Source organism: Pectinophora gossypiella, chromosome 4, assembly GCF_024362695.1.
Source record: "Pectinophora gossypiella chromosome 4, ilPecGoss1.1, whole genome shotgun sequence".
In the NCBI taxonomy this organism is placed as follows: Eukaryota; Metazoa; Arthropoda; class Insecta; order Lepidoptera; family Gelechiidae; genus Pectinophora; species Pectinophora gossypiella.
In genome coordinates this window covers 12,324,014-12,332,489 of record NC_065407.1, presented here as the reverse complement: position 1 = coordinate 12,332,489, position 8,476 = coordinate 12,324,014, and positions in this window count along the sequence as shown.

Genomic DNA, 8,476 nt, shown 5'->3' with positions numbered 1-8,476 from the left:
ACTATCACACACGTACATGCACTCTCACACATATAACACCATACATTTACATCATTCACGCAAATTATTCTAGGTATCTGCATATTTTTGTTGTTCGAGCACTTTGACTATTTCGGATATAAATTATATAGTTCCACTCAATGCTATTTTAAAAAAAACTGTAAAAACTGAACACTGCTTCTCAAGATACATGTCTCCTAGTTTGAAAGACAGGGTTACCTTCTGCTTTTAAATAGCCAACAACAAAATTATATTTTATTGTTAATGTAAGGTTTAATAAATATGTAAATTGTTGTTGTGTGTGAAATAAATTTTATTTATTTATTTAATTTTAGCGAAATCGGAAGAGAGCAGGTCTGATCTGACTGACTGCTTTAAGTCATTAAAGTATAACTAAGTACTTCATAAATCGACTTAGAACCATGGGAGACGAAATGACGGACGCAAAGACGAAAAAACGAATAAACACAACTGAATACCTCTCAAAAGACATACTGGAAGATGACTTTATAAAAGTGTTTTGGTATTTGCTCAAAATACAAATGCTGCTGGGTACCTGCCGCGTCGACGCAAGGGATCGCTTCATCAGCGCCCCGACAAAGTGGCAAAAACTGTATACAATTTTACTTACAATAACTGTCAATGCTATACATCTATTGTCTATAGCCGTGTACTTGGTGCTAACGTATCCCTTCAATGAATCACTGATTGGAGTAACTGTTTTTTCGGCGTGCATCAACTCAATCACCTTCAGCTGTTATATTATCCACGCTCGGTTTATGTATAACAACAAAAACATTAACTTCTACATCAGAATGCAGAAAATTGACCGACTCATGGGAATTGAACATAACAAGACAATAAATAACATATTCCGTTACGCAAATATAGTGTCAGTCTTGATTAATGTATTAATTTTCATCTGTATGTTACTTATGGTGATGTCTGAAGGAGTGCTAGCGTTATTGACATATTCAGGGGGCATGTGGACTATATTGACAGTTTTATTCGAGATAACTTTATGCTCTAACTTAACAATATATTTCTTTATACGAACACGCCTTATAAATTCGATATTAATCAACTTTATCGAGGGAAGAGTTCCGTTGAAGTCAAAGTACTCAGGACCATATAAAAATGTCCTTAGACATGTGGCTGCTCAGACGCGTGACTACCTGACTACGCATTTAGATGAATACTTGCAGAGTCTGTTAGAATGTTTTACTATCTACCAAGATCTATATAGATTTCCGGTAAGTCTAGCTAAGCCATAAATATTCACAATTTTTGACATAAAGCATTATGCAGCATGACAATAGGCCGTAGAGCCGTAGACGAAGCAGCAGGGGCTGATTGTAAAATGATGTTATTGAAGAAAATAATTTTATTTTATGATAAAATATCATTAGAATATTTTTTTCTAGTTACTAAGATCTGTCTATAATAAAAAATACCATTCCTTTTTTAATAGCGTTATTTTAAAAAAATAATATTTTAAAGTGTTTAGTCGAAGCTAAGGATGTAACTAAATAGGCCTGCATTATTTATCAAATAACAATCAAGCATGAAATACATAAATATAACTTGTGGTTTTTTTTTCAGGTGGCCATATATTTTACAATACTCCTGTCCTATACGTTATCATCAGTACAATTCATTATTATAGGTTTAAAGAACCATGTACGTATGAGGGTAAAGTTCAATATAATATGGTACTTTCCAACTAGTCAAATCAGTTACTTTTTACTTAACGTCAAAACACGAAATTACTAGGTATGTAATTTGTATGAAAAAGCAACCTGTGACGTCAGAAAAACGTGACAAATTGTCGTACTTATTATTACATGTTTTTTTTATTAAAATTCATAAATACGTTAAATAGAAAATAAAAACGTTTTTTGTCACCTTTACCTAGATCTGTCTTTATTTAGTGATCAGAATTTCATAATTTATCTTTGACCTAAGAAACTACACAATTCTATTGAAAGGGGATTAAAAAAGACACATAGTAGCAATTCATCTAAAAAAGCAATATTACTCGGCATTTCATGACGTAAGCGTAAATGTCAAAATGCAATATTGCTTTTCTGACTTCCATGTGGCTCTTTTAGACCCCCAGTACTAATATACCTACTCATTTTGACAAGTAACTATTCATGATTTATTTTTTCAGCTTATTAGCAGCACAGACTTGACGTTGCCCCCTATATTGTTGGGAACGACGTTATTTCTTGGTCTGGTTTTGATTATCCGCATCGAGCTGCTTAATAAAGAAATTAAAGAAACAAAACAGCTGACCGTCATGGTGATGTCGCTGTACTTCGAAGGTAAACGTTTATAATAGTTTATAAGTACTTAAATTCTTTTTTCGCTCTCATTAGGTGACTAACAATGGCATGATCTACTGAAATAATATTAAACTATCGACATACTATGTATGTTATGTGTCTGTTCCCTTCTAGTTTCTAAATCACTAATCAGAATTTAACAAATGAGGTGTCATTAGAAGCGTCTTGATTGTTTCATTGGTGTAGGTTATGTGATGTTGCGCAAAATCCTATGTGGCGCCATCTAGAGAGCATAAACTAAGGAAGAAAAAGGAAAATCCAAGGGTATTGTGTTGGGTATCAAATGAAAGGACATAATTTGCACATTTCAAATATATACATATTACTAGCTTTTACCCGCGGGTTTTTGGTCGAAGCCCTCAATATAATATGCGCCGCGCGCGGTGCGGTTCCTGTGCTTAGTGCGGACTTTTCTTTTCCAGAGAGAGTGGTGCACCTGATAATTTGAACCAGACTAAATTCCCCAAACATGACATCAAAATATTGAACAATAACACTTGTTACAACTAGTGTTGTATCTATTGTAGTATTAATAATCAAATTGTTTTAAGGTCCCTTGAGAGCGAAGGCGAAGCGGATGTGCAGGATGATAGAAGAATCACCGCCGATATTCTCAGTGTACGACATGTGGCACGTCAACGCAGTGTTTCTAGTCAGGTTCTTTAATGTAGTGTCCACTTTAGTCGTCACTTTATTGCAGTTCACGGTTTTGTAAAGCGAATATTCACGAGTCGCCCTCATCTAAACAATAATCTAGTACTATGTTAGTATTTGTCTTGTAGGCATACCTACTCGAATAGTTTGATTCAGTTTATTGATATCCGTAGGTACTTATTTATTTGATTAGTGACTCTGCTTTTCCTTGACTTACTTGAATTGTAATGTAGAAAAGATACAAAAATATTCGTAAAGACATCTCTAGAGTTTACACCAAAGTTGGGTACCTACGAGTACGATCTAGGTTTCAGCCCCCACGACACAGCAATTGCGCCGCGCGCTGTTCGAATTATATCGAGGACCTCGACCAGTAGATAAATGCTACTACTACTACGCAGATAAAAGTCGTACGGCTATTGGTCGAAGTCCTCGGTATAATTCGCGCCGGTTGCAGTGCCTCGGGTGCTGGAGGGTTAAAAAGGCCACATTGAATCAATTCATCTAAAAAAGCAATATTGCTATTTGACATTTGTTGACATTGCGCACTGGATGTTTATAAAATTGGATTAGAAGCCTAAGAGTAATATGTTTAAAGAAGAGGAATGAATAAATATATGTTGATAAATATAGAAGGTGAGTTTTATTATATTTGATGAATTGATTCAATGTGGCGCTTTTAGTCCCCCTGGTGTAGGCGCTGTAGCTGTGACCACGCCGGGATTACCGTAGTAAGTTATATTTATCTATTTGTGTAAAGTCTTAGTCTTAAGAAGTTCTAATACATATAACTAGAAACCTTACAAACAATATCTTATTGGTACACTTCCTACATCGTGATTGTACTTTTATTGTGTCGTAAAAGTAGATGCTATTTGTGATTTAGTTAATAATAATAATCAATGGTAAAGACATTTTATTTTATTTTTATTCTACGTACTTTTAGGTTACTAATGTATAGAACGGTAACTTTCCGCTCCCCACCAGCGGCTGAGCTAGGTTTACCTCAGAAATGCAATGGGAGTTCAGAATAGCTGAAAATATAAACCTACAGATGATGGTATAGATTTTTAAATTAACTCCCGGACAATGTGGCTACATCCGCATACTATAGTATTCGCAACGACTGCGAAGGCATTGACATTTTACAGCTTCAACGCTCTGGTTGTTAAGAATTTGCGTACCTACTCTGAATTTCAAGGGGTTTCTAAACGTACCTAGCCATGGTATTCACCCCATTTGTTTAGATATATGTATTTATTATACATGTATATTAACCTAATGGAATAGTAATATACACTCTAATTCTATAAATTATCTGTAATAGCTAGCACGACAATTCATAAATAATTTATTGCCCCCACTAACGTTACAATTAATTGATCATTCTAATTTACCTAATGGCAAATTCACAAAATTTTATTTTGAACACCTATTTATTAATAACATCTAATAATATAGGAATATGTAGTTTAATTATTATTCTTTGTTTAGTATAAGTTGTAAAGAACTCGTGATAACACTTGTGTACGTGTTTGTGCTAAAGTTCTTAAATACCTAGCTAAAATGTTTTATTTTAATTATTGTATTATTTTCTACGCATTATAATATATTACATATAATATCTTCTTAAGTAGATAACTACCATGAAATAAGTATAATTATGGTGAAATCTAAATGAATGTATACAAGACATTAAGATACATACACTTCAAATATCGATTTGGAATAATAGGAGACGCGATGACTACGAAAATACGGATTAACACAACTGAATACCTCTCACAAGACATACTGGAAGAAGACTTTATTAAAGTGTTTTGGTATTTGCTCAAAGCACAGATGCTACTGGGTACCTGCCGTGTCGATGCAAGGGATCGCTTCATCAGCGCTCCAACTGTATGGCAAAAACTGTATACCGTATTATTTACCATATACACCATGGTTACACTTCTATTGTCAGTAAGCTTATACGTGGTAGTAAAGTATCCCTCCACTCCTGAACTACAAGGAATAACTGGATTTACGGTGTTGGTCAGCGCTTTCGCATTCTGCTGTTATACCATCCACGCACGTTTTATACATAACGACGAAAACGTTAATTTATTTATTAGAATGCAGAAAATTGACCGACTTATGGGAGTTGAACGTAACAAGATAATTAACAACATATTCCGCAACGCAAATAATATATCAGTATTGATCATTGTTGTATTAATCATCTGTATATTATTTATCGTAATGTCTGAAGGACTGCTGGCGATCATAGCATATACAGGGGCCATATGTACTTTGATGACAGTTATTTTCGAGATAACTTTGTGCTCTAACTTATCAATATATTTCTTCACACGAATACGGCTTATAAATTCGATATTGATCAACTTTGTCGAGGGAAAAGTTCCGATAAGGGAGTCGAAGTTCTCAGGCCCACATAAAGATGTCCTTAGACACGTGGCTGCTCAGACGCGTGACTACCCAACCAGCCAAATAGACGTCTACTTGAACGCTGTGTTAGAATGTTTCACCGTCTATCAAAATCTGTATAGATTTCCGGTAAGTCTAACTAAGTCATGCATCACAAATTTTGAGTTACGTAGAAGTAGTGAAGCGATATATAGGTACATAGAGAAATAAGTATGACCGTAGTAGCAAGCATCAGGGTGGTTTAAAAGGCCACATCGAATTAAGGCATCCACAGATTTCGAATACTTTAGCTAGAGCTTACTAAAATGGCGCCAGCACCGAATCGATAGGGTAGGTACAAAGATAATAGTTCTCATTGTGATTTCAAACCTCTTAGACTTCAAATAACAGGCGAACAGATTCTGTCAACAGTCCGCAACAACCTTTAAACGTGTTTAGGATCTTGAGTGAGCCAATCAGTACGCAGCATCGCACTTTCTTCACATTATTAGATAATTCAATCATTGTCCTGTGAATTCTATGCAAAAATACATCGTTAGGCGTCTATTTGGATGCATAGTCTCTCACTCCATTCCATCTACGGACAACTAGACGTCGGCAGGCATTTCATCCTTATGTTGTGGATATTCCTTTTTTATTCTTTTTTGACGCGAACAGCAAAGGACTGGAACTGTTTGCCGCCGTCTGTTTTTCCAACTCAAGCGTAATCCACCCTAGACCACATCGTCACTTACAATCAGGTGAGATTGTGGTCAAACGCGAGCCTATTTGATTTAAAAAAACAATTGTCCTTGGCTGTAATAAAGTATAAGTTTATCAATGTTTTCTTTTCAGGTCGCTATTTACTTCACACTATTCTTAACTTGTACGTTATCATCCGTACTATACGCAATCTTGGGTCTAAAGCTTCATGTACGTATGATGGATAATTGCCTACCAAATAATTCTATAGAAAATTTGATTTTACTATGAATATTCATGCCATTGTATTTTTCAGCTTATTACTTATACAGATATAACACTGCTTCCATTGATATTGGGAACGATATTACTTCTTGGTCTGGGTCTGATAATTCGAATCGAATTTTTTTATAGAGAAATTAAGGAAACTAAACGGTTGACCGTAATGGTCATGGCGCAGCATTTCGAAGGTAAACGTTTATACTTTTTTTCTCGGATATTTATTATAAATAAAAAATATATTATTAATGGCCCCGATTCCTGCACACACATCCTAATTTTATTTTAAGTTATACCTGTCGTTTTCTTATCCGCCGAATAGGAAAGGGACGGATAATTGACAACTGTTAATTTTAAAATGAATAACCAAGGCGAATAAAAAAGGCATCTCGCTCATATGCAATCCGTTTGACGTCCTCGGAACCATGACTGCATTTCTGCCAAAAATTGACGTGTGTTCCATAAATTTTATGCTCGACAGGCATAAAGGATGGGCCCTTTCTGTTTCGGCGAATAAGAAAATGACAGGTACAACTTAAAATAAACTTACGAGGGTGTTTACCGGAATCAACACCAATACCTAATGAAATTGTTTTAAGGTCCCTTGAGAGCGAAGGCGAAGCGGATGTGCAGGATGATAGAAGAATCACCGCCGATATTCTCAGTGTACGACATGTGGCACGTCAACGCAGTGTTTCTAGTCAGGTTCTTTAATGTAGTGTCCACTTTAGTCGTCACTTTATTGCAGTTCACGGTTTTGTAAAGCGAATATTATTCAGGTTTTAGGATTGTTAGTCAATGTCTAAACAATTGTATATTTGTAAGTTAACCAGTCCGGTTATGATGTAATAATATAGGTAGTTTGATTTTTGACTCTCCCAGTGGAATTAACAGACTAAATTTTCCAGACTAATTTAACTACACCTAAGAGTTTAAAGGAGTAATCATATTTTCTCGGGTTTCTATGTCAATTGTGACTTGGCTACAAATTGTATTCTGGCATGGGTGCACCCCAGAGAGGCCAAGGTAAGCTAAACTCGGGTTAACGTACTTGGTACGTACGTTAACCCGAGTTTCCGCTCAAACTGATAGGTAGCCCTATTACCTATAGAAAACAGTAGGTACCTAGAAGTTATTTATGAATTTTATGATTGACAGGGTTATTGTACCTTAAAATAATGATAAATGATGAAAAACAATTCATTATCTTCTTACTCTACGTACTTTTAATGTATTCTATACATTTATAATGACCAACGAATGACCAATATGTATACCTATCTGCATAGATAATTATGATTACCTACGAACCAACTTTATGAAACAGTCATTATATAATTATTTTATACCTATGTCAATATACTTACTAAAATGAGCTATTACGCAATTGACGACAGGTAGGCGTGAAAATCTATGATCGTAATTTACCTAATGGCTTAATACTATTTTTTAATACCTAGAGTACTTATCTATACTTATAATAAATCTGTAGAGAGGTCAATTCTGTACATTAAATATATTTTCAAAATAACTATCAGGGGGTGATTAGTGATCGATACTGATGCCAAAAATGCAATCAGTAAAATTTTTGTCTGTCTGTCTGTATGTTCCTTATAGAAACAAAAACTACTGGACGGATTTTAATGAAACTTGGTACAATTATTCTTCATACTCCTGGGCAGGTTATAGTATACTTTTCATCACGCTACAATCAATAGGAACAGAGTAGTGAAGGGAAATTTTGGGAAAACGGGAGAAGTTACTCCATTTTTTAAGATTCCGTCGCGTGAGCAGCCTTAATGGTTAAAGTTACATAGAAATCATGTATGACGGAAATATCTTCTAAATATATAAAAGGAGAAACTGACTGACTGAATGACTGACATATCAACGCACAGCCTAAACGGCTAAACGTAGACACTTGAAATTAGGAAGGGACGTAGCTTAGGTACCGTAGAGGTGCACTAAGAAAGGAATTCTCGAAATTCCCACGGGAACAGGAATTAGCGGGAAAACCCTTTTGTATAAAAATTCTAAACCGCTTAAGTTAAACGCTTGAAATTTGGCATGCAGGTACCATAACAGGC